Source organism: Lissotriton vulgaris, chromosome 2_1 (genome assembly GCF_964263255.1).
Source record: "Lissotriton vulgaris chromosome 2_1, aLisVul1.2, whole genome shotgun sequence".
NCBI lineage: Eukaryota > Metazoa > Chordata > Amphibia > Caudata > Salamandridae > Lissotriton > Lissotriton vulgaris.
Window position 1 is genome coordinate 1,591,663,223 of NC_141687.1, and position 22,530 is coordinate 1,591,685,752.

Below are 22,530 nucleotides of genomic sequence, written 5' to 3' on the forward strand. Positions count from 1 at the left end.
TTTCATCTTTTTTGGGAACTCCTTTACAAGACAAAAAAACACTCAGTGTTTTTAAAACCTACGCTGGCTCCTTTCAGCCAGTTGGTGCTCTTATGTGAGACATGTGTTATTAAAATCATATCCCTGTGACTGACTTTCCTAAAACATTCTAATGGCCATAGGGGACCTGCAATGTACTTGTACTGTGCCACTATATCAATTTTTTAAAAACACATGTTTGCACAGTGCATTCTTTACAATTGGTATTTTTTCTTTCTTTCTTGATATATCTACTGCTGCGGGTCCACCACCACCACCAACCCATCAAAAGATTGAGTCCCAGCTCTGCCAGCAGATGCTGGAGGCCACCAGGGCACACTCTCAGTGGCTGGTGGATGAGGAGAGCCTGGCACATGCCACTGGTCCTGGTCCCCGTTCCACCAACCAACTACCTGCACCTCCAGCTTCCAAGCCACACCAGCATCACCAGCAGCTTAGAGCTGCCGATCCTCGCCCCCTTTCTGCCCTCTGTTTCAGACTGGCTCCACCATCAATGCATGCTGTGCAAGCTGGCACACTTTGGCCATAGGAGGGTACACATCAAGGCCTGCATTCAACATATGGAGATTCTTGTAGAGAATGGCCACTATTATCCCTTTGAAAAAAAAAATTGATGGGGGGAGTTGTAATGGGGGGTGAGGGTAGCAATTTTGGCTGAGCCTTTTTCTCTTTTAAGAACACTTTCACATGGACATGATTTGTCATTATTGTGGGCATTGGTTGGGGATGGAGAAAGATGTGGGAGAGTGGTGGACTTCTTGTGGGTAGTGAGGCTGTGTGTTATATTTTATATGTCAGTAAAGGGGAAACTTTTATAATCCACTTTATGTCTGAACTTTTTTGTGTGTTGTACTGATGCCTTTTCACGTAGCCTGTATTGTTAATCTATTTCTCAAAGTGTATGGCATTTAGGAGGGTAGACTTCCACTCCCTATTTTGCCTACAGAAATATAGAAAAACAATTATAAAAAATAAACATGTGATTTACATACTAAGTAAAGTAGCTCACTTTACCACATAGTTCTCTCATCTTGATAGATGAAGTGATGCTCACAGCTGTTCCCTCTGTCAATCTTCCTACTGGAGTATTTCGCCAGGTGCCTTCTGTATGGTAGTTGTAGTGCACCAAAAGGAAAGGTATCACAGTGAGGTTCCACTGCCACTTAGATGATCATCAACTGTAGGATTAATCAAATTGACCGAAAACTAGAGAGTTAGTAGGTTAAACATATAGATTTATATTATTGCTTTAGAAAGACTTATTCTGTGCAATGGTGAGCATGGAATTTAGAAATTTATATAATCCTCAAGTCAGGAAAAATGTACTCAAAGCCTTTACTCTGTAGTTGCCAAGGCTAAGCGTCATATTTACATATAACAAAAGCCTGAATGATTATGTTGATGTTCAGGACTGAAGTTCTTACTTAAGCATGGCTGGATAAGTGGAGCTGGTGTGGGCTATTGGCCAAGAAATAGAGGATCCCACAGTGAGTTAATGTTGCATTTAACCACATTCACCCCACCAAGTGTGTGATCTATTTTGTGTAAATTAAGACATGCCTCCCCACAAAATCACGCTGCTTAGGGGAACAGGGTTAGGGGTTTGATGAATGGATGCAAAAGCGCATTTTAGGAAAGGTGTGACACAGACAAACAAAACACAAGAACAATATTCATAAGGATGACGAGCAGCTGCCATATATCATCATCATAAATCTGTTTTGGAAGGGACCGAAGGAATGAGTATGACACAATATAGTTAAATACATTGCAAACAGTGCTTCTGCCTCAGGGACCCATTAGATATCTTCTAGGTTTGAAAAAAAACAAATGATGAAGGAGTGAATTGAACTTACCCAGTTCTAAAAATAATATTGTTAAAAGAAAAATGATACTGCATTGCCAAATTGGGGGGTGCTTCTGCATTCTCCTCTGGAATGTCTGTCACTCTTGGGTGCCTATCTGAACCAGTCCAGGGGCTAAGCAGGAGTGTTAAGGTCAGCTTTTGTCTTTCATTCAGGAAGGGGAGGAGAAGGCTGGTGGATTGTAAAACAGAAACTCTATTGTAAAGGAGAAGGACAGACGAAAGGTAAGCTTCAGTAGGAGTGTACCCAGAAGACCCAGAGGCACAGCAAAAAACAAGAGTACTCAGAGTTTCACTTTTGTCACTAGTGCAACACACACACTGAGCAGCATTTCCCAAATCAACTCACCTCTCTCCAATCCACTTAACTTTGTACCAGGCCTAAAAGTCATGGTTTCCCTTTGAAGTCAAAAACGTCCTTCTTCTAGCTGTTGATAAGGTAGGCCTGAGCTGAATCCTTCCATCCTCCTCCAGATCCTGAGTAACTCAGTCCCAGTCCTAACCCAAGCAAGATAGATGTGTAGTGGATTGCTGATGGGGTACAATTAGAGAAATAGAATTTCAGTTTTTGGATAGGTTTGTGTTTGGAGAACCCCAAAAAACAGACAGGTACATTTATGATAAGTAAGTTTATAAAGGCCAGTCACCTTAAGGAAAAATCATCAACCACCTGTACCAAACATTGCCATTCATCAAAATCAGGTTTACTATTAACTGTACACCCTCTCTCACTGAGTGACACCACACACTCACTCATTGTTACAATAGTTGTAATTACCACTAAAAAGTGCTATGGTGGCACTGGCATACACAATCCAAGAAGTACAGTTTGTCCTCAAACTCAAAAGCCTCACTCAGAAGTTGGTAATCTAACACACTTGATTCTGACCAATCATTTTCGTCCTACTGTACTCTTTCTGGAATGGTGTAATTGTTGGGTATGAAATGTTTGTTCATTTTAATCATGGTCAATTTCTTCATGTTTTGAGGTGTGAGACTGGTCTTTCAACAACTTTGCCAGCTGCACTGAACACATGTTCATCAGATGCACTGGCTACAGGACAACCCAGATACTCTCCTGCCATCCTGCTGAGCTCTTGCCACTGGACCATTTAGCCATACCAATACATCAATGAGTTTGAGCTTCATAGACCTCTTTAGGATCATCCAGATAATCCTGGAACTTCCTCTGAATGGTCATTGATGCCACTACTTGTTTGTCCTCTTTTGCCTTCATCTCTGCACTGGACTCAAGCCCTGCCATATGATGCCAAGTCAATACAGAGCTGGGAGATGATTTTTGTGTTTCTGTTGTTCCTTTTGCTGTTGCAACTGGCATACTTGTTGCTGGTGTTGGCTGCTATGAGATAACAAGACTGCCATCTCTTGAAGGCGGCACTCCAGAATTACTGAGTGGGACTTTAAGTTCCAATCATTGTTCTTTCAGGTCTCCGGTTTGTGCAACAATCAACCACTTGTATTTTAAATCACCCCCTTCGAAGAAAGGAATTAAAGTGAGAAGAAGTTTATTTAACCATGGATAAAGTAGTGTGGCACAGATGTATTCTTTGGACGAGAACATTTAATTTTGCAGCCTTGCATTACAAGTCAATTGAGGAATTAAGATCTTAACCAAGGTGTGCACTTCTTAAATTTCGTTCACACCTACAAGTGCAAATCTTTTAGACACCCTATTTAACTGGCACTGTAGCAGGTGCAACAAAGGTATAGCTTGACCCATCATACTGTCTTCCTGCTAACTTGCCTGTCAGGCAATTGACTAGGCCCCATTTGTTCGCATCCATGGTCATAGCTTTCCCAAAGGCGTCCTCTCCTCTTTGAATGACATAGTCATTGATCGGTTTGTACTTTTCAAACAGACGTTTCATCATGTAATAGGTTGAGTTCCAACGTACTGACACCTTCTGTGTCAGGGCTTTAGCTGGTACTCTGTTAGCAAGCTAAATGATTTGCAACTGCTTCTGGGCTTCAAAAGAATGGCTGAAATAAGTGCAGATTATTCTGCAGGCGGTCAGTATGTTGCTGCCTTGCTCTTCTTTTTGTCTTTCAAAATCAGGTTGATACAATATGTGCCAAACATAGGATCCTGAAATAGCTATTGTCGGCAATGGCCTTTACTATGTTAATGCCATTGTCTGTAGCAACAAATCCAATTCTGAGACCTCCGGGTCAAAGACATTCAGACATCTTGCTGTTAAATTCATCCAAGATGTTTGCAGCTTTAAAACTTTCTTCAGTGCCAAGACCTATAAATATCTTTTGCTTTCCCCCACAAAAGAGATCTAGTGGGCAGTGATGCACATGTAATCAGTCGCCTGAAAACTGGTCCACATATCAGTCATCAATTGGAGAGTGTGAACAGCACTTCGGTGTCCCACCCTTTAAGGTTTCTACTCCTTCTACAAAATAAAAAGGGAGGAACATTTTTGCCAGCTTCTAATTGTACAAACCTGCCATTGAGTAGCTGCAGTCATAGGGCAGCTCCTGAAGAACATTGCTCGAAATAGTAGCCTGAATTTTACTTGCTGGGGCCACTGACACAGTGACTTTTGAGAAGTCGGTGCTGGTAGACTTAATGTGTGCCATGCTGGGGTAGTCTCCATCTAGCTTTGACTCTTCTTGTGCTACTGTGAGTTCGCTGAGGTGGGTGATTCTGCTGGTGCACTTCTGGGGAGAGATACTTTGTGTGGAGAATATCGCCCTCTTCTTCCTCGTCACCTACCACGGTGATTGGACTTCTAACTGATGTTTTCTAGCTCTCTTCACATTCACCAACATGATCACATTCAGCATTTTTTTAAGGTGCTTCTACCACCAGATTGCAAGATGCTTTTTCATATGGGTCACTTGGCTTCCAGTACCATAATGTGAACCAGGCTACCTTGATGAACATTAATTTGGCAAATGGTGCACATTGCAATGTGCTCCCCCTCTTTGCTAAACGTAAAAAGTCCTAACATGGGGAGGAGTACTTTTTATTGACCCACTACCAATGACTAAAGAAGAACTGGAAATAGGTGTGTGTTTTGGTGATTGCCTCTCTGCATTGCATACTTCTTCTTAGGAAGGGGATGGTTCAGAAGTCAGCTGGGATTTTGCAAATATGGAAGCTGAAAGTGCTACCTATGCCACATACCTCAGAGCAGTTTGAAAAGTAATGTCGGACTCCTCTGTGCCAGCTTCCACAACTAGCTCATCGTAGTCATCCTCCTCATCATCTTCTTCCATATGTTTCAGACTTTCAGGAACTTTTCTTTTCCCTTGCCTCCACTGACATCTCTCAGACTCTGACAGGGTTCACTCCATGCTCCTATCATGATCATCTCAAGTTCTGCTTGGAGAAGATACTGGTGTAGTACCATTCTTTTTCCTTGCTGGTAATCTGGAAGCAAATAATTTTAAATGGGATGTTCTTGCTCAGCATGTAGTGCAAACTCCTGTTCTACTCTACCTTCAGGATGATGTACTAGTGTTGGCTGTGGCTGCTGTCCGGTTTGCCCTGTTTCCTGAAATGATAAAGCACTCGCTACTGGCGCAAGACTATCGTGGCAATCGATCATGAGCCCCAAACCAAATTATGAGCACGCAATGTAAACAGAATTTCCACTTCACTCCAGAAGACAGAATCCAGGAACCCAGGATGGAGTGCTCCATTTCCAAATAGTTTTCTGCTCGGCCTAGAATTTAGTCCGTTTTGGGCATCAGAGGCTTCATCTTTCCAGTTGTTCATGGCTGTCTCAGTTCTTGGGTCCATCAGCAAAAAAAAAAAAAACACGAGTGATTCTCCTATTAGTGAAAGAATTTTAAAGGGGTTAAAAAGTATAAGAAGCCAGGTGCCCCAGCCAAACCCAGGGTGCCACATTACCTCTCCACTCCAATCCCAACCCTCCTGCATTGTATGCTAAGACAGTACAAGATGATGTCATTCAGAAGTCACCCATCATATCTGCTCCCGGAGACTCCGCCCCTCCTATATTGGCTCCAGTTGTCTGGGCTTCTACTTTTGTTCAGTTGGGTTGAAACATTTTCTGCCCTGGTGCATTGTGGCAAGTAATTAACAAATGTCTCCTCAGTAGTTGAGGGTCGCACTGTTAATTACTCCTTTGGTACGAGGTGGCCCGCGATCACGTAATTCGTCTTGCAATCATGCACCGCGAGAGAATGAGATCATGAAAACGTCATTCTCCATCACAGGCGAGAGCGTGAGGACACGAACACGTCATATCGAACGCGACAGGGAGCAAGAGAACCCGAACACGTCATTCTCCACCCCGAGCAAGACCATGAGGACGTGAACACATCATATCCAACGCGACAGGGAGCGAGACAACGCGAATACGTCATTTTAGACGCACCATTGACATCCGGCGGAAGTAATGTGAAGCTCGAGATCTCGAATATGTAAAATTTGCAATTTGGAGAGGAATATCATCTCTAGCAGCATAAAACCTTCTGCAAATGATGATTTGGATGATAAAACTCCTCAGATTGACATTTGGCTGTCCTTTTTGTGCAAGGAGTCCTTTTTTAAAATGGGGGAGAGGAAGGAAGTGCCACAGAATCTCCAACTTCCTGTTCCTGTCCAGCAGGCTCCTCCCAGTGCTCTGTCCATCTCCTGCTCATTCTTCCTTTGTATTTTGAGCTGGAAAGATCACTCTTTTTGCCTGCTGCATCTTTGCAATTGGATTTGAGGATTTTTTGGGGGGATATTTTACCAGTAAGAGGTTGTTGTGTCTCTTCGATTGGGGGCATTGCAGTTCTAGCAACTACAATTTAATTTTGGAAAATATCATTCCTTTTTTTAAATGTTCTGGGTAGTAGTACTAGCAGTCAGTAGTAGGCCCAGAGCTAGTCATGGCCTCATGGGTGTGTGCATGATGAAACAACTGTTCCTTTGGTGTTTTTTTAATGTAATTCATTTTCAAGCATCATTTGGGGCCTGGATGCCATTGGATTGAGTTGGGAAATGTGTTTTTTTGGGGGTGAGCTTTCTGATGTTGGGCCTGGCCATGTGGCTGGTGTCTATTTTGAAGCCTAGGCCTGCAAGCTTGTCTGGCCTTGTCTGCCAACCGGCTTGCTTTCATCCAGTAGGCTCAGAGCAGGTAGCCACAGCTTTATTGATCAAGTGTTTCTGTGTGGTGTGTTGAATTTAGACATCATTTAGGGCATGGATGGTATTTGATTGAGTTGGGAAATGTGTTTTTGGGGTGGGCTTTCTGATGTTGGGCATCTTAAAGACATGCCTTTGTTGTGTGTGTCTGGTGTGTGTTGGTATGCAATGCATGCACCTTGCAGACCTTTTTGGGGCCTGTGAATTTTTGGATTTGCATTTTGTTGCATTAAAAAGGCAGAGCAGCGTGCTTTATCATGCATCCTTTGCCTGGCTTTTATAGGCCTTTTGTCAACTCCTGGTGTTTTCTAGGCCCCCTGCTTGTTGCTTGTGATTTGTGAGTGTCCATGTGGCTGAGTGGCCATTTTTTGAGGTGGGAGTTATTGTAAATGTAAATGTACAGGAATTTTATATAGCGCAAATCACCGAGCGGTTTCTAAGCGCTTGCTTAGGGAACCCGTCGTGGTATTCCCCTGTGAGATAACCCCGGCAGAGTATCCGCAAGGTGAAAGCCAAGCATCCCGCCGCGAGGGGCCGTTGTGGAGATTAAGCAAGCTATTGCCCATGGAGTTCTGGACTTTTTGGTTCCGTCCAGAGGTGTCAGGGAACAACACCCAAAGACCCCGGAGTTCCACCTGCCTTGGTGCACAAATGAACAGAAACACGGGCTTCTCGATGGTGGCGTCAAAGACCAAAGGTTTATTACTGCAGGGACACAGAAGTCACAGATACTACACACGGGCAGAATCTAGGAGCCTGTTCAATTTGTACAAAGTGGGTTGCTCCTTATATACTAGTTTTTGGCCTTCAGGCGAATTCTTCACATGTTGGTACATTCCCAAAACCTTTGTGTCATAAACAATAAATATTTGGCGTACACAGGAACCGTTGATAAAATCTGATACGAAACATCTTACGAAGAGGGGTTCCCACTAGTTCATCACAATCCCTTGTCAATATTGCATTCAAGAGCCGGACCGCCTCATCGTAAATTTCGTTACCTCCCCCTAATAAAGATTCAGAAAGAAAGGAACGGAGCCAGGTGTGGAAGATAGGAAAGCGGGATAAGAGATGTTTGTGGGTTGTAAATGGGCAAGGCTACCGGCTTCGGCCGCCTAATCATGATCAGGACAATGGACACGAAGACCAGTTTAGTAAGACTGGCCTCGGGCAGAGGAGGCAGCCTTTGTCGAGTCATGCAGCTACAGCGTGATCTGGTTTAAGGTGCACGTGTCATGAAAGAGGTGAATCTCCGGCTAAGGCGACGTGTCCTTAATCGAAATGAAGTGATCAGAGGTTATTGCGTATGTGAGGGCAAGAAACACAAAATGGCTGCCATGATCTAAGATGGATGCCGTGGGTAGATCAGAAATGTGTTAATAAAAGGAGTGCTCTTGCTTGTAGTGTAGCGAAAACACCATGATATACTAAATGGATCATTTGCGGTTCGCTGATACCAATATTATGTATTTCCGACAATATTGAAAACACGGGTTCAAATCGTCACGGAACCTCAGACCCTCCTTTTGCCCTTACATAGGCAATTACTCAGTCTATGTCAGAGTCTAATTCTATGCTCATCAGGTCAGTGACATGCTGTTGTATCATCATCCTTTCTCGTGCCTTTTCTCCAAACGTAGGTGGCTTTCTGAGACAAGTTGCAGCACAAAGACTACACAGAGCAGGACCACACTGGATAATCAGGCAGCATGAGAATAGGAATACTAGGATGACACCAATGACCATTAGAACCTTCCATCCCCACACTGAGATCAGAGTCCAAAACCACTCCATGAAGGACCAGTTTCCCTTATCTACGTGAATAGAGTCGGAAATCTTGTGTAGCTTAGAGATCGCCTCATAGACTGTTGGAGCATTATTAGGAATAAAGACACAGCAGCTCGATTGGATCATTCTGCATACCCCACCTCGATCTGCAAGTATAACGTCTAGAACCATACGATTCTGCAACGTCATGAGTCTATCCGCCTGAAGCTCAGCTGTCAGATTGCTAAGGGCACCAGCAGTTTCGGTAATAGTAGATTCAACTACCCGTGTTAGCTGACGTATATTTCTACTATTGGCCATAGGCCCCCAGAACGGAAGGAAGCCTTTGAAGAAGTCTCCAGCTTCCTGACCAGCGGTATCTTCCTTGCTGAAGACACCTCTCGCTACTCTGGTTCTGTGGTAATCAGATGAAGCAGTGTATGTCGGAGGCAACAATCGAGCAATATAACAAGATCCTGAAAAGTCGGCAGGCAACCATGTATAAGCTCTGTCTCGACAAATGAAGTAGGTACCCCTAGCAGTGAGGAAGGCAGGGGAAGAGTTAGCCGGAAACACATAAGTCTCTACGCACTCACTCCTCCCTAGCTGAGCTCTCGGATTTCTCCCATTACCTTGCAAACAGACCTGACCTCGGTGAGGTACGACCCAGATTGGAGTTGAGCTTTTACGCTTGCTTTCTCCTAAACTAAGGCGATATTCTGATGTATTCCAACTTAAATATACTCGCAATTCGTCTCTAGGGTATGATGGAGTATTATTGACGTCCTTGACCATGTCAATAATTCCCTGGACTAAGGCTTTGTTGGCAGAGTTATATTTAGTGGAACGTGGTGGACGTGGAGGATAGGTTTCAAGGGCATAAGCAAAGATGGTTTGAAGAGCCTGAAATGATCCATTGTAGCTGAAAGGCAAAACCAGATAGGGAATACCTTTATCCATAGTGTGGGGTATCAAGCCACACACCCAGCAGTCTGTAGTGTTAACTACCAGTTGGTGTTGGTGCAAGAGCTGTACAAAAGTGTTGTTAATGAATTCTGAGCGTCGGGCTTGCTCATGTTCCGGAAACGAGTGAAAAGAGTGTATAGAAGAAACAGTACAAATGGCAGGATCAAGGGGAGGTACTGTAGTAACTGGTACAAAAATCAGATTTATACTAAAGACGATTCCACCCACCAATGTTGCTAAAATAATCAAGAATGTAATGGCACATTGCATCAAAAAGCATTTGCTATGAAGAATTCTATGAAGTCTGTTTCTGCGAACATAAATCACATTTTCTCGTTGCAGCGCAGGAAGCTCCATCTTCTACAATCCGCTCGCGACCACTGATGATGTGTACGTAGATGAAAATGCCTCTATCAGCCCTGGGAGTTCCCAGAACCAACAGAAAGATCGACCTTGTGTCAGACCCCCGCAGATTCAACTAGGCACACAGCCACGACCCTACGGCTACCCAGACGGCAAGGCAATTTTAAAAACAATAAAACAATAGCAAACTTCCTGGCTGAAGGCAAAAGTTCAATATATCAAAATCACAATATGCAGTTGCCTGCTTTATTTGTCCATTTTACGGTTTCGTAAATTATATCTTTGCTTCGCAGGTACTGTTTGATCGGCAAATAGTGTATCACTAGCAGCTGTTGCAGTGTTTAAGTTCGCAGATGGCAAAGTTTCTTCTGATGCTGGAGACAAATGTTCAGTGTTCAAAGGAATCTTTTCAGGAGGAGAGTCAGATTTCGGAGTGTCAGTAATCAATTCGGCATCGCTGAAAGGGATGAACTTTGGTGTGCTTTCAGATTCGGAGGCACCAATTCCCTTCTTCACCCAGTCGTCGTAAGGAAGCGGCAAAGGGACACGCTTAACATGGGACGCGTGCACCCAGTGCTTGCGGCCAGCTACACGAACTGCTGTCCTCGTTGCAAGCAGGACTTGGAAGGGGCCGACGAATCTCGGCTGAAGGTTCTTCGTCCTCGCGAAGTTCCTGATGACTACTTGGTCTCCTGGTTTCAGCTGATGCCCTGGACTCTCCGGAGGCTTTGGTAAAGCATCGAAAACCTGTTGATGAATAAGACTCAATTTAGCAGTCAAGTCGTACAGGTAGTCTGTCAACATAGGATATTCTAAAGAGCAAAATTCCTTAGGCCTTGGCACACCCCAGATATTTGCCGGGCGGCCAAAGACTATCTCATAAGGGCTAAGCCCTACTCTAGAATGTACAGTTGCTCTCGTTGATAACAAGGCCAAAGGAAGTGCGTCTGGCCAGGCTAAACCTGTGGATGCTTGTATTTTAGCTATTTTCAGCTTGAGGGTGCCATTGTAACCCTCCACTAAACCAGCAGACTGGGGATGGTTCGCACTGTGGAATGTCTGTTTCAGCCCTAGGCCGGCACACACACTCTGCATAACTTTCCCTATAAACTCACTTCCGTTATCTGACCATACAATCCGTGGCATTCCGTATCTAGGGAAATATTCTTTGAGAAGAATTTTTGCAGTTGATAGGGCAGTGTTGTCCTTTAGTGGGTATGCTTCTATCCACCTGGAAAAAGCACAAACCACCACCAGGACATATTTTAAATTATTACAGCGGTCCATGTGAATAAAGTCTAACTGAATCACTTCAAAAGGGCAGGAAGGAGGAGCGAAATGACCAGCTGGAGTTGGAGTTCCCTTGCCAGGATTATGCATCAAGCACACCATGCAATTTTTCACCACTCTCTCTGCACATTTACTGATTCCCTCATTTTTCCAGACCGGAGCCAACATCTTACAGATTCCTTTAGAACTTATATGCGCTACTCCATGCGCCATCGTCACTACTGCAAGCACATACGCATCAGGCAACATCCAACGCTGCTGTTCTGTCAAATCAATCCAACATCCATTCGAGTCCAACTTGCCCGTACTTTCTCTCCATACACGTTTCTCTTCCTCAGTTGCTTCTTTCTGAATCTCTTTCACACTTTCCATAGTATCCTCGCACATCCCAGACTCAGCAATCCATCTTGCAGACGTAGCAACATACATTCTGCTCATCGTGTCTCTAGCTGTCTGTTTAGCGATTTCATCAGCAAAAGCATTCCCACGACCAACATCATCCGTGATTGCTTTATGAGCACTGCACTTTACAATCGCAACTTCAGTCGGCAAGGTTAGAGATTCCAACAAGTCGTTAACTAGCTGACCATGTTGGATCTTGGTCCCATGGGACGTAATGAAACCTCTTTCTCTCCACAACCGGCCAAAACTATGGGCCACGCCAAATGCGTACTGACTGTCTGTAAACACATTCACTCTCTTTCCCTCAGCTAAAACACACACTCTCGTTAGAGCTATTAATTCTGCAGCTTGGCAGAATTCTGACTCACTCTTGCAGTCTCTACAATCGTCTTCAAAGTAGTTACTGCGTAAGCAGCAGTCACATCACCATTCTCCAATTTAAAACATGACCCGTCCACATACAGCGTACCATCCGGATCGGATAACGGAGTATCCTTCAAGTCGATACGTCCTTTTGTCTCTTCCTCCGTTTTAAAACAGCAATCATGTGGCTCGGAATCACTCGACTCTTGATCAGTCGGCAACAGTGTTGCTGGATTCAATACATTACATCTTTTGATCTGAATATGACTCCCTAGTAATGTCAGTTCATAACCAGATAGTCTCGCACTGGTAAGGTGTTGTGTCTTCGTTCGGTTCATGAGTGTATCCACTGCATGAGGAACCATGACCACTAGCATGTTGTTCATCACCAAACCAGCAGATTGTCGAATGGAAGCCGCAGCTGCCGCTGTAGCTCTCAAACAACTAGGCAACGCTCTGGCTACCGGATCTAATGTTGATGAGAAATACGCACAAGGGCGTTGTTTATCACCAAACTTCTGTGTCAGAACACTCAACGCGCAACCGTCTCTCTCGTGAACGTAGAGCGTGAATGGTTTACTGTAATCAGGTGTACCCAATACAGGAGCTGAACACAATGCTTTTCGTAATTCAGTAAAACTCTCTTGACATTCATCAGACCATGGCACCGGACTCGGAACATTTTTCCCAGTCAAGGCTACCAATGGTTTCGCTAAAAGAGAAAAATTTGGGATCCACTGCCTACAGTAAGAGGTAATACCTAGGAAGGCACGTACCTCTCTCTGTGTGCGTGGAGCACTCATCTGTGTAATTGCTTTTATTCTTTCTGGGGTCAACTTCCTTCCCTCCTTTGACAAGAGATGACCTAGGTAGGTCACTTCTTGGCAGCAATATTGCATTTTGGAAGGAGACACCTTATGATTTAGTTTAGACAAATGATGCAATAAGGAAATTGTAGCTGCTTTGCAAGTTTCCTTGTCATCGGCAGCCACTAGAAGATCGTCTACGTACTGTACTAGGGCAGAACCTGGAGGAAGGACAAAAGAATCTAACTGGCTTTTTAATGCTTGACTATAAATAGATGGACTTTCACAATAGCCTTGTGGAGCTCGTTTAAATCTGAAACTTCGACCTCCTAAACAGAAGCCGAAAATATCTCTACTTTCTTCGGCTATCGGAATGCTGAAAAAGGCATTCTTTAAGTCGATAACTGAGAACCATGTGGCTGTAGCAGGTATCAATGTTAGCAAGGCAGTAATGTCCGGAACCACAGGAAACTGCGGAACCACAATTTTATTAACTTCTCTAAGGTCTATGACAAACCTGTACACTGGAGGTTTTGTAGGATCAGTTCGTTTCAAAATCGGTAATACAGGGCTGTTACAGACATTTCCTCTAGTTTCTTCAATCACATCCTTCTTAATCAAATCTTGCACAATTAATAAAAGTGCACGTTCTCCTTCACTAGATATTTTATATTGGGGAATTCTTGGAAATTTTACATTTGCTTTCAAGGTTACCACATACGGTGGAATTTCTAAGAGACCTACATCATTAGGACCAGTCGCCCAAAGAGAATCAGGGAGTGAGCGTAGCTCTGGCGGGAGTGCATCCATTGACAAGTACATCGGAGAGGTGATATTTTTACCCAACGTGAGTTGTACTCCTTCCGGGGAACAGTATAATGTCGCATATAGTCGTTTTAACAAATCTAAACCAAGCAGATTTTCATTACAACCTGTCGTTAAAATCAGGGGTGCTTTCAATTGACACGGTCCAACAGAAATAGACAAAGGACCAGATATAGGGTTGTAAACAGGGGCGCCTGAAAAACCTACGGAAACATTTGTTGAGCCGGACAAAGGTGCGCCAGGGAGTTTCGCATGAATGATAGAACTTTTTGCGGCACCAGTATCCAACAGAAACGGTTCGACTACACCTGATGTTGCTACTGCGACATAAGGCCCACTCTGATCCACTGGAACTGATACTACTCCCTCTCTTTGTCCATGGCTGTCCTAGTACCCATTTTGCTGAAAACCCTCATCTATTTCACAATAGTCCTCAACAAGATATTGTTGAGATCTATTTTGCTGAGTAGATTGTCCATTTCGTTGATCAAAGTGATTGGAGGGACGATCATTCGTTTGTGGAGGCATAGCACCTCGTCCTCGACCTCTAGAATTCTGCACAAAACCACCACGACCTCTCTGAGCTGCTGCTGCATTATTTTGCGCTAATATCGGACATTCATTTTTATAGTGACCCTCTTTCTTACAATACGCGCACTGATTCCATTGATATTGAGGCCTTGATGTACTATAATCTGTCCTTTGGTACGAACCTTGCTGCGTATTAGATTGATTCGTGCGAGGCGGATACGCTTGCTGTAAGAGAACTTTAGTTTTTAAATCTTTCGTTTTCTTCTCTGATTTCTCCTTTTTTTCTTTATCCCTATTTTCGTAGTACTGTGCAGTCGCAAGTATTTGCGCAGTTGTGGATACAGCCCACGCACTTTCTGAGTCTTTTAGTTTATTGCATAATTCAGGTAACAAATTATGCACAAATTTATCGACAAACAATCTTTGTCCTCCTTCTGTGCTCATGTCCTGACCACTATGATCTACAAAAGTTTCTTCAAACCTCGTGAAGAAGTCGGAGACACTTTCGTCTTTCTTCTGCCTGCATGCTGACAACTTGTCCCAATTAACACGTAATGCTGGCATTAGAGTCTTCATTAGATCAATTATTCTACCTGGAAGATTAGCAATTAGGGGTTCGGGTTTTGCACCACCTATTTGCTGACCATCTGCTGCAGTGATAGCTGCCCAATCACCACCTAGGGCAGCTTGATGATCCTCTCTACGAATTTTAGCCCAAATTGGTTGTGGAACTACATTGCCAAATAACATATCAATGTCCGCTAAGTTCATTATACAGGCCTCAACTGTCTGTGTTAATTCCTTGTAATATCCAGCAGGATTCTTACGTGGATCTGGCAAGGCCTGTTTCACCGCTAGCACTTCAGCTCGCTTCCATGGAATGTGTATCCACACTCTTTGGAACTGTGCTGGAACAGCTGCAATACCAGCATTATTATCAGCTGCCACTGCTTCGCGCCAAATTGGAGGAACCTCCCTCATAGGATATTGGCGACTTAGCTTCGTTTTTCCTCTTTCTAAATCTCTCGGCGAGCGAAGAGATGGATCATTCCTAAAACTTAAAATAAGTTCCATCGCTTCTTTTATATTATCACCCACTATCATTCCTGCAGCAAACTCTTTCTGAACTTTAATTAAATCTTCCAAATCTGATTCAACATCATCTTCTTCTATTTCTTCACGTAACAACGAGCACATCTCATCAAAGACATACCGTTGCGTTGGTTCCTTCCACTGCATAAATGTATCTAGCACATCTCTCGTACTATATCTTCTACTCTTCGAAATCCATCTGAGAGCCGTGGAATCTAAAATTCCCCGTTCTTCAGTACTTGGAAGCTGGCTACGTCTCTGAACAGAGTCAGGAGTAGGAGTCTTAATTAAAGTTTTATATAAAGGAGACAGCATATTAGTAACAGAATCAGTGATTCTTCGACGAACAGAAAGTGGAGTTAACACACTCGCAGACGTAGAGAACGCAGTAGAGGTAGGAATAGTTAATGGAACAGTAGGAGTATCGAGAAAAATAGTTTGTGGAACAGTAGGTGCAAGTGACACAGATATAGGTATAGAAGTTGGCAGTTCAGGAAGAGGAGGAGCTGTAGGAACATTTACATTGATCACAGGAGGTACGGGAACTTGATTCGGAGGGACAGGAGCAAGAACACCAGGTTGTCCAGCAACCGGCAATTGAACATTCGGGACAAGTGGAGCCGTAGCACCTTGTGCATACGGTGGAGGTGACCGTAACAGATAAGACAACAGAGGATCGTTTTCGGAATCCTCCAGTATCTTAGCCATTTTCGATGGCAAGGCGGGATAGCACTTGTCAATCGCTAAATTATGTTCTCTAATGGCCACATCTATGGCTTTCTCACACTCGTTAGCCTGCAACTGCTTAGCCGCTTGCTCTAGAGTCAACTCTTCTTGTTCTTTCTGTTCTTTCTTCAACCTTTTCATTTCTCTCTGTTTGGATTCTTTTCGCCAGTAACGGAAAGAATCAAACATTGCCGGCCGGGCTTTCTTCCTAAACAATTTAGCTTCTAAGTTGTCGAGAATCTCGGGTTCAAAACTACCATGCAGTGGCCAACTAAGGACACCATCCTTCGCAGTGTAACGGACCCATACCTCATTATAAGATATGGGACCCACACCAAATTTACAATATAAATCGTATAGGGGAGTCCCAATCGGAGGAACCAGACAGGAGTCCTCCAATCGTGAGTCACGGTTGCAACCAAAGCAAGACAACATTTTCCGACTTACCATTTTTCAGTCCGGAACACAAAACAAACAAAACACAAAACAGATGTGTGCACTTAAACCAAGAATTTAGGCCTACCAAAACGAACTGTTGTATCGATACCCAAACTAAACCAAATAGATTATCGTAACCAGAACAACCTGTGATAATCCTACTAAGAACCAAACCAAACCGAACCAATCAAGGATTTTAACAATCCTCACAAAGTAACCAGCTAGCTATCACTAAATACTTAACTGAGTCACTGAAGACGTCACCAAGGAGAAACCCGTCACGTTTCGCCGTACTAAGGACTGCACCTCGGGTCCAAGACAGGGCGACGGTCAAGGCAACGGCCCACTGCAGCCGTCTTGAATGGGAACCCTCGTGGAAGAGAACTTCGGGCCACTTTTGCGATATGCCGGGATCGATGAAGTGGGGCGCCTCCCTCGGGAATCTTCACACGAAGCTTCTCGAACTCTTCAGGCTTTTGGACCGGTACCGAATGACGTCGCCCCACGTTGGGCGCCAATTGGAGTTCTGGACTTTTTGGTTCCGTCCAGAGGTGTCAGGGAACAACACCCAAAGACCCCGGAGTTCCACCTGCCTTGGTGCACAAATGAACAGAAACACGGGCTTCTCGATTGTGGCGTCAAAGACCAAAGGTTTATTACTGCAGGGACACAGAAGTCACAGATACTACACACGGGCAGAATCTAGGAGCCTGTTCAATTTGTACAAAGTGGGTTGCTCCTTATATACTAGTTTTTGGCCTTCAGGCGAATTCTTCACATGTTGGTACATTCCCAAAACCTTTGTGTCATAAACAATAAATATTTGGCGTACACAGGAACCGTTGATAAAATCTGATACGAAACATCTTACGAAGAGGGGTTCCCACTAGTTCATCACAATCCCTTGTCAATATTGCATTCAAGAGCCGGACCGCCTCATCGTAAATTTCGTTACCTCCCCCTAATAAAGATTCAGAAAGAAAGGAACGGAGCCAGGTGTGGAAGATAGGAAAGCGGGATAAGAGATGTTTGTGGGTTGTAAATGGGCAAGGCTACCGGCTTCGGCCGCCTAATCATGATCAGGACAATGGACACGAAGACCAGTTTAGTAAGACTGGCCTCGGGCAGAGGAGGCAGCCTTTGTCGAGTCATGCAGCTACAGCGTGATCTGGTTTAAGGTGCACGTGTCATGAAAGAGGTGAATCTCCGGCTAAGGCTACGTGTCCTTAATCGAAATGAAGTGATCAGAGGTTATTGCGTATGTGAGGGCAAGAAACACAAAATGGCTGCCATGATCTAAGATGGATGCCGTGGGTAGATCAGAAATGTGTTAATAAAAGGAGTGCTCTTGCTTGTAGTGTAGCGAAAACACCAGGATATACTAAATGGATCATTTGCGGTTCGCTGATACCAATATTATGTATTTCCGACATATTGAAAACACGGGTTCAAATCGTCACGGAACCTCACCCAGAGTCGCAGAGTGTGAACCGTGAATCGAGTAGGCACCGGAGTGAGAGTTGTCGAGTCCAGGGACATTTTCTTTTTTTAGGACTCAAGACCCCGCCGAGCCGGGAATTGAACCCTGGTCCTGGGCTTCCAGGTCTGCCTCCTCTAACCAGTGAGCCACACTTCTCCAGTGTCTTGTTTTTGCCATATAGGCCTGCATGGTTTTCCTATTGGCTTACTGCTTCCATCCATTCACCCCTTTGCCAGGAGCAGCTCCATGAATTATGTGATGCTCAAATAATTTAATGGCAAATAGGGTTCACCCCACTTCCATTACATTTTTATTTTGGTGACCACAACTTGTTGTGCATCTGCATCCTGCCTGACATCTGAAGAAGATGGCCCCAAAGAAAGGTACCGGGTCCAGTACCAAGAAAGTTGCAGTTGAGAAGAAGGGACAGAAAAAGGAAGTGCCATTAACCACGACTGGTGTGCCGGCCAATGTTTATTTTGGGACCAAAAAAGTTATGCATGCAGCAGCGTTTTCCGGGAACCAAGCTGGGAGCAGCACCGCAGCACCAGTGGTCCAAACCCACCAACCTAGGCCCAAACCCTTGAGTGTTGCAGAGGTAGCCAGTCTACTAACGAGCAGCAGTGTTGAAATGTCATTATCGCAAAGTAGTACACAATCAACGCAGGCTGAAACTCAGCAGATAAGTGTGCATCTGCAACAACAACAGCAGCAGCCGCAAGAACAGCAGCAGCCGCAAGAACAGCAGCAGCCGTAAGAACAGCAGCAGCCGAACAAACAGCCCACAATAGTAGTTGTTGCTCCTTAAGTAGGGGCATTTCAGGAAATCGAGCTTCCTGCACACAAAGTGGAGCAAACCACTGTTTCGGAAGATCAATTGTCTTCCAGACCACCAGCAAGGAAAAGGAGGCTTAGTCCATCATCTTCTTCTTCAGCCCGGCTTCTGATGATCGTGATGCCACTTGGCAGCTACCAGCTCAGTCTGAGAGTGATGCATGCCACAAGACAATGTTACTGAAAAGGAAGGTTCCAGAAAAACTTGTAGTTATGGAGGTAGTTGTAGAAGGGGGGGATGATGTTGATGAAGATGAGCATGTCATCACGCACATCACCCCCGCCCCAAAGGGGATGGAGACCAACATACTCACCTTATCCAGAAAGGCTGCTACTGAGCGGGATGTAGCACAGATACCACCAACACAGGTTACACCACCACGACCTGCAGATGCCATATTTTCAAAGGCCTGGCAGGGACCTACATCCAGTTCAACCATTTCAGTAGCTAGTGGTAGTAAAATTCACAGTGTAGCTGCACAGAGTCACATTTCAAGCCCACCCTCCAGTTCATCTGGTATTGAAAGTGGCACATCCAGCAGTGCCAGAAAGTTCTCCTCCCTAGTTTGGGACTTCTTTTCTGTTAGCACCAAGTAGGAGAATGTTGTTATATACTTAATTTGCCGACAAGGTGTTCGTGGGGTAAGCTTGGTATAGACTATGGTACCGGAGGCCAAGCAAGTCATCTGAGAATACATCACACTATCGTGTGGGAGAATCACCTACTTCACTTAAAACAAAGTAAAACAAACTCAACCCATTGAAGTTGGGCATGAAGAAACAGGGGACAATAATATTGCTGTGGAAGTGACACAAAACAAGGCAGATTGACTAACCTTGTGAACCAGGTACAGCAGGAGCGATGTCGTTGCTCGTTTCTTCCCTCCCTAGGAGTGGTACCTCTAGTTAGTTCTATATAGAAACACTCCCCTATGAGGACCTCACCCAGGGAAGGGGAAAAGTAGAGAAAAAAAATATAAAGGCTGGCAGCCATAAACCATCTACAGCAGTTGATGACCAGATAGGTACCATCCATATTCCTGTGTTTTGGTTCTTAAGAAGACTGCAACAAACATCCGAGTGAAAAGATTGAAAAAAAGGTAAAAATAAAGTAAAGTTGAAAGAATCAAAAGCTACCCATGAATTAAAGTTCTGTTGGGATATAGGTTGTAGCCATCACAGGTAACTAGTCATTCAATAAAACAGCCACTTAGCTCATGAAAATATTTCTTCCCGCTAGCAGCGTGGTGTCTGGGTAATTCCAATAAGAGATCCCGAAGCAATAACTCTCGCCTCCTTGTAACCTCAAAAAGTACGATCCGAGCCACTCAACAGCTCTCAGTGGAGATAGCAAGATTGGAACCTCCGCCCCGAATCCGAAGTCTAATTATTTGAGTTCAATATTTCCGTAATCGTAGAAGAGAGCGTCTCCCACACGCTTTCACCTACTTGGCTCCAAGTAACAGTTCTAAATTGCACCAAACACAGCTGTCACAGAGAGCGTTCCACGCGGCTCTCCCCAGCGCGGCTCCCGGCGCGGCTCCAAAATACGGGTCAAGGTTCACAGTACGCCGTGAAAACAGGGAGCTTCTCTACCGTTCTCCAACGTGGACATCCGATGGGGAAAAACTAACAGCGAAGGAAAACTGAACAAAGACAACGGAGAGTCCAGGGCAACACCACAGGTGACAAGCACCGGGTATAAGCAGGAAGAAGCACTTATAGGACACAGAGAAACAACAGAAGAGAAAGAGAGGACAGACCACATAAACAGGCATTCTGGGAGACGTAGCCTCCAGTCTGATGTGCCTAAATCGTGACAGGAAGGTGAAGAAGAGGGAGGCATTTCTAGCCCTGTCCCCAGTAGTGTAGTGGTACCGCCCACATCCTCCTCAGTAACATCAGATTGGCACCGCAGTAAGAGCCATACTCAGAGTCAGGCTGAAACACCAAGTCGACCGAGTACTGCATTGAGATAAACTGCATCATTGAGCCTAAGTGGGTAATGAAAACAACAGCACCACAAAGCAAAGTAATGCAGCCTACCATTAAGAGCATGCTTAGGTTGGAAGAGCAGTTCCAGCACAACCACCCAACGGCACGGTTGTACAATGCGAAGCTGGCTAAAATGTTAGCACTGGACCTTCTCCCTTTTTCATTTGTGGAAGGGGTGGGTTTCCTTGAATTTGTGTCAGCCATCTGCCCTAAATGGAAGGTTCTCAGACGGTCCTATTTCGCAAGAATTGCTTTTCCGGCACTACATAATGATGTGCTGGAATTGGTTGGACATGCTTTGCAGCAGAGTGGTGTTCACAATATCCACCTAACAACAGACATGTGGACCAGTTGCCAAGCCACAGATTACTTGTGCATCACTGCATACTGGGTCTCTTTTGTGGGGGTTAGAGATAAGCTATTTGAACGCGGTGCGGTTGACACAGCTGAGATTTTTAAATGTACTTAAGGCCATAGAGCTTGGTTCCTATTTCAGGGTTCTGTGTTTTGGCGCACTGCATAAACATTATAGTTCAAGACTTTCTGAAAAAAGAACCCATAGTCAGCAACTTACTGACCATCTGCCTAAAAATATGTCATTCTTTTAAAGCTCAGAAGCAGCTGAGGATCATTCAACGTCAATATAACATGCCAGACAAAGCACTCATCCAGGAGGTGGCAACATTTTGGAACTCAAGGTATTAAATGCTTGATCGTCTGTTTAAGCAGTACAGGCCACTCAATGAATATGTCATGCAAAGACTGGATCCTACTGTGAAAGGCATGACCCTTCACATGGACCAATGGTGCCTAGTTAAATGCCTGACTGACATGCTTCGTCCTTTTGAGGTCTTTACACATGAAGTCAGCAAGAAGGACTGTACAATGGACCAAGCTATCCCATTATTGCAACTGCTAGAGCATCAGCTTAAGGTTTCTGAATCATACAAAGATGTAGAGGAAAAGAAAGAAGCCTATGACTTTGGAGGGCTTAGCCCATCGCTTAGCTGAAAATTCAAGTGTGCAAAATAAGATTTTGTCACAAGAACATTACATTTCTGCCACAATTCTGGATCCACGGGCAAAATTGGCACTGAAGACATTAATTCCTTTTTCAGAGATGGATGCTGCCCGCTACAAAACTTGGATAGCTGAGGCAGCAAGTAAGTTAGAAAATGAACGGCTGCTAATTAATAGCCCGCTAGATCAACCCACAAGACGTACTGCAGCAGGGCATCAAGTGCAACTTTGGAGGCTGAGGGCAGTGCTTTTGGCTCACAACACTCACCATCACTATCGACAACAGCAACAACTGGATCATTAGGCCCAGTAGAATCGTTACACGATTAGTATTTACAGTTAGGCATTGGTATTAAGCAGAGTGCTGATGCACAGAAAAAAGAGCCCGCACAAAGGTTAGCAGCAGCACCCCTGAACATTGAGTTGATGGTGCAGGCCTATCTGGACAACCCAACAGAGGTGTACATTGATGATAACCCATTGCAGTATTGGTACAAGAAAAGGGCTGAATGGCCACTGCTTAGAAGGCTGGCGATAAGCTATCTGGTTTGCCCTGTCACAAGTGTCTCTTCTGAACGTGTTATCAGTGCTGCTGGTT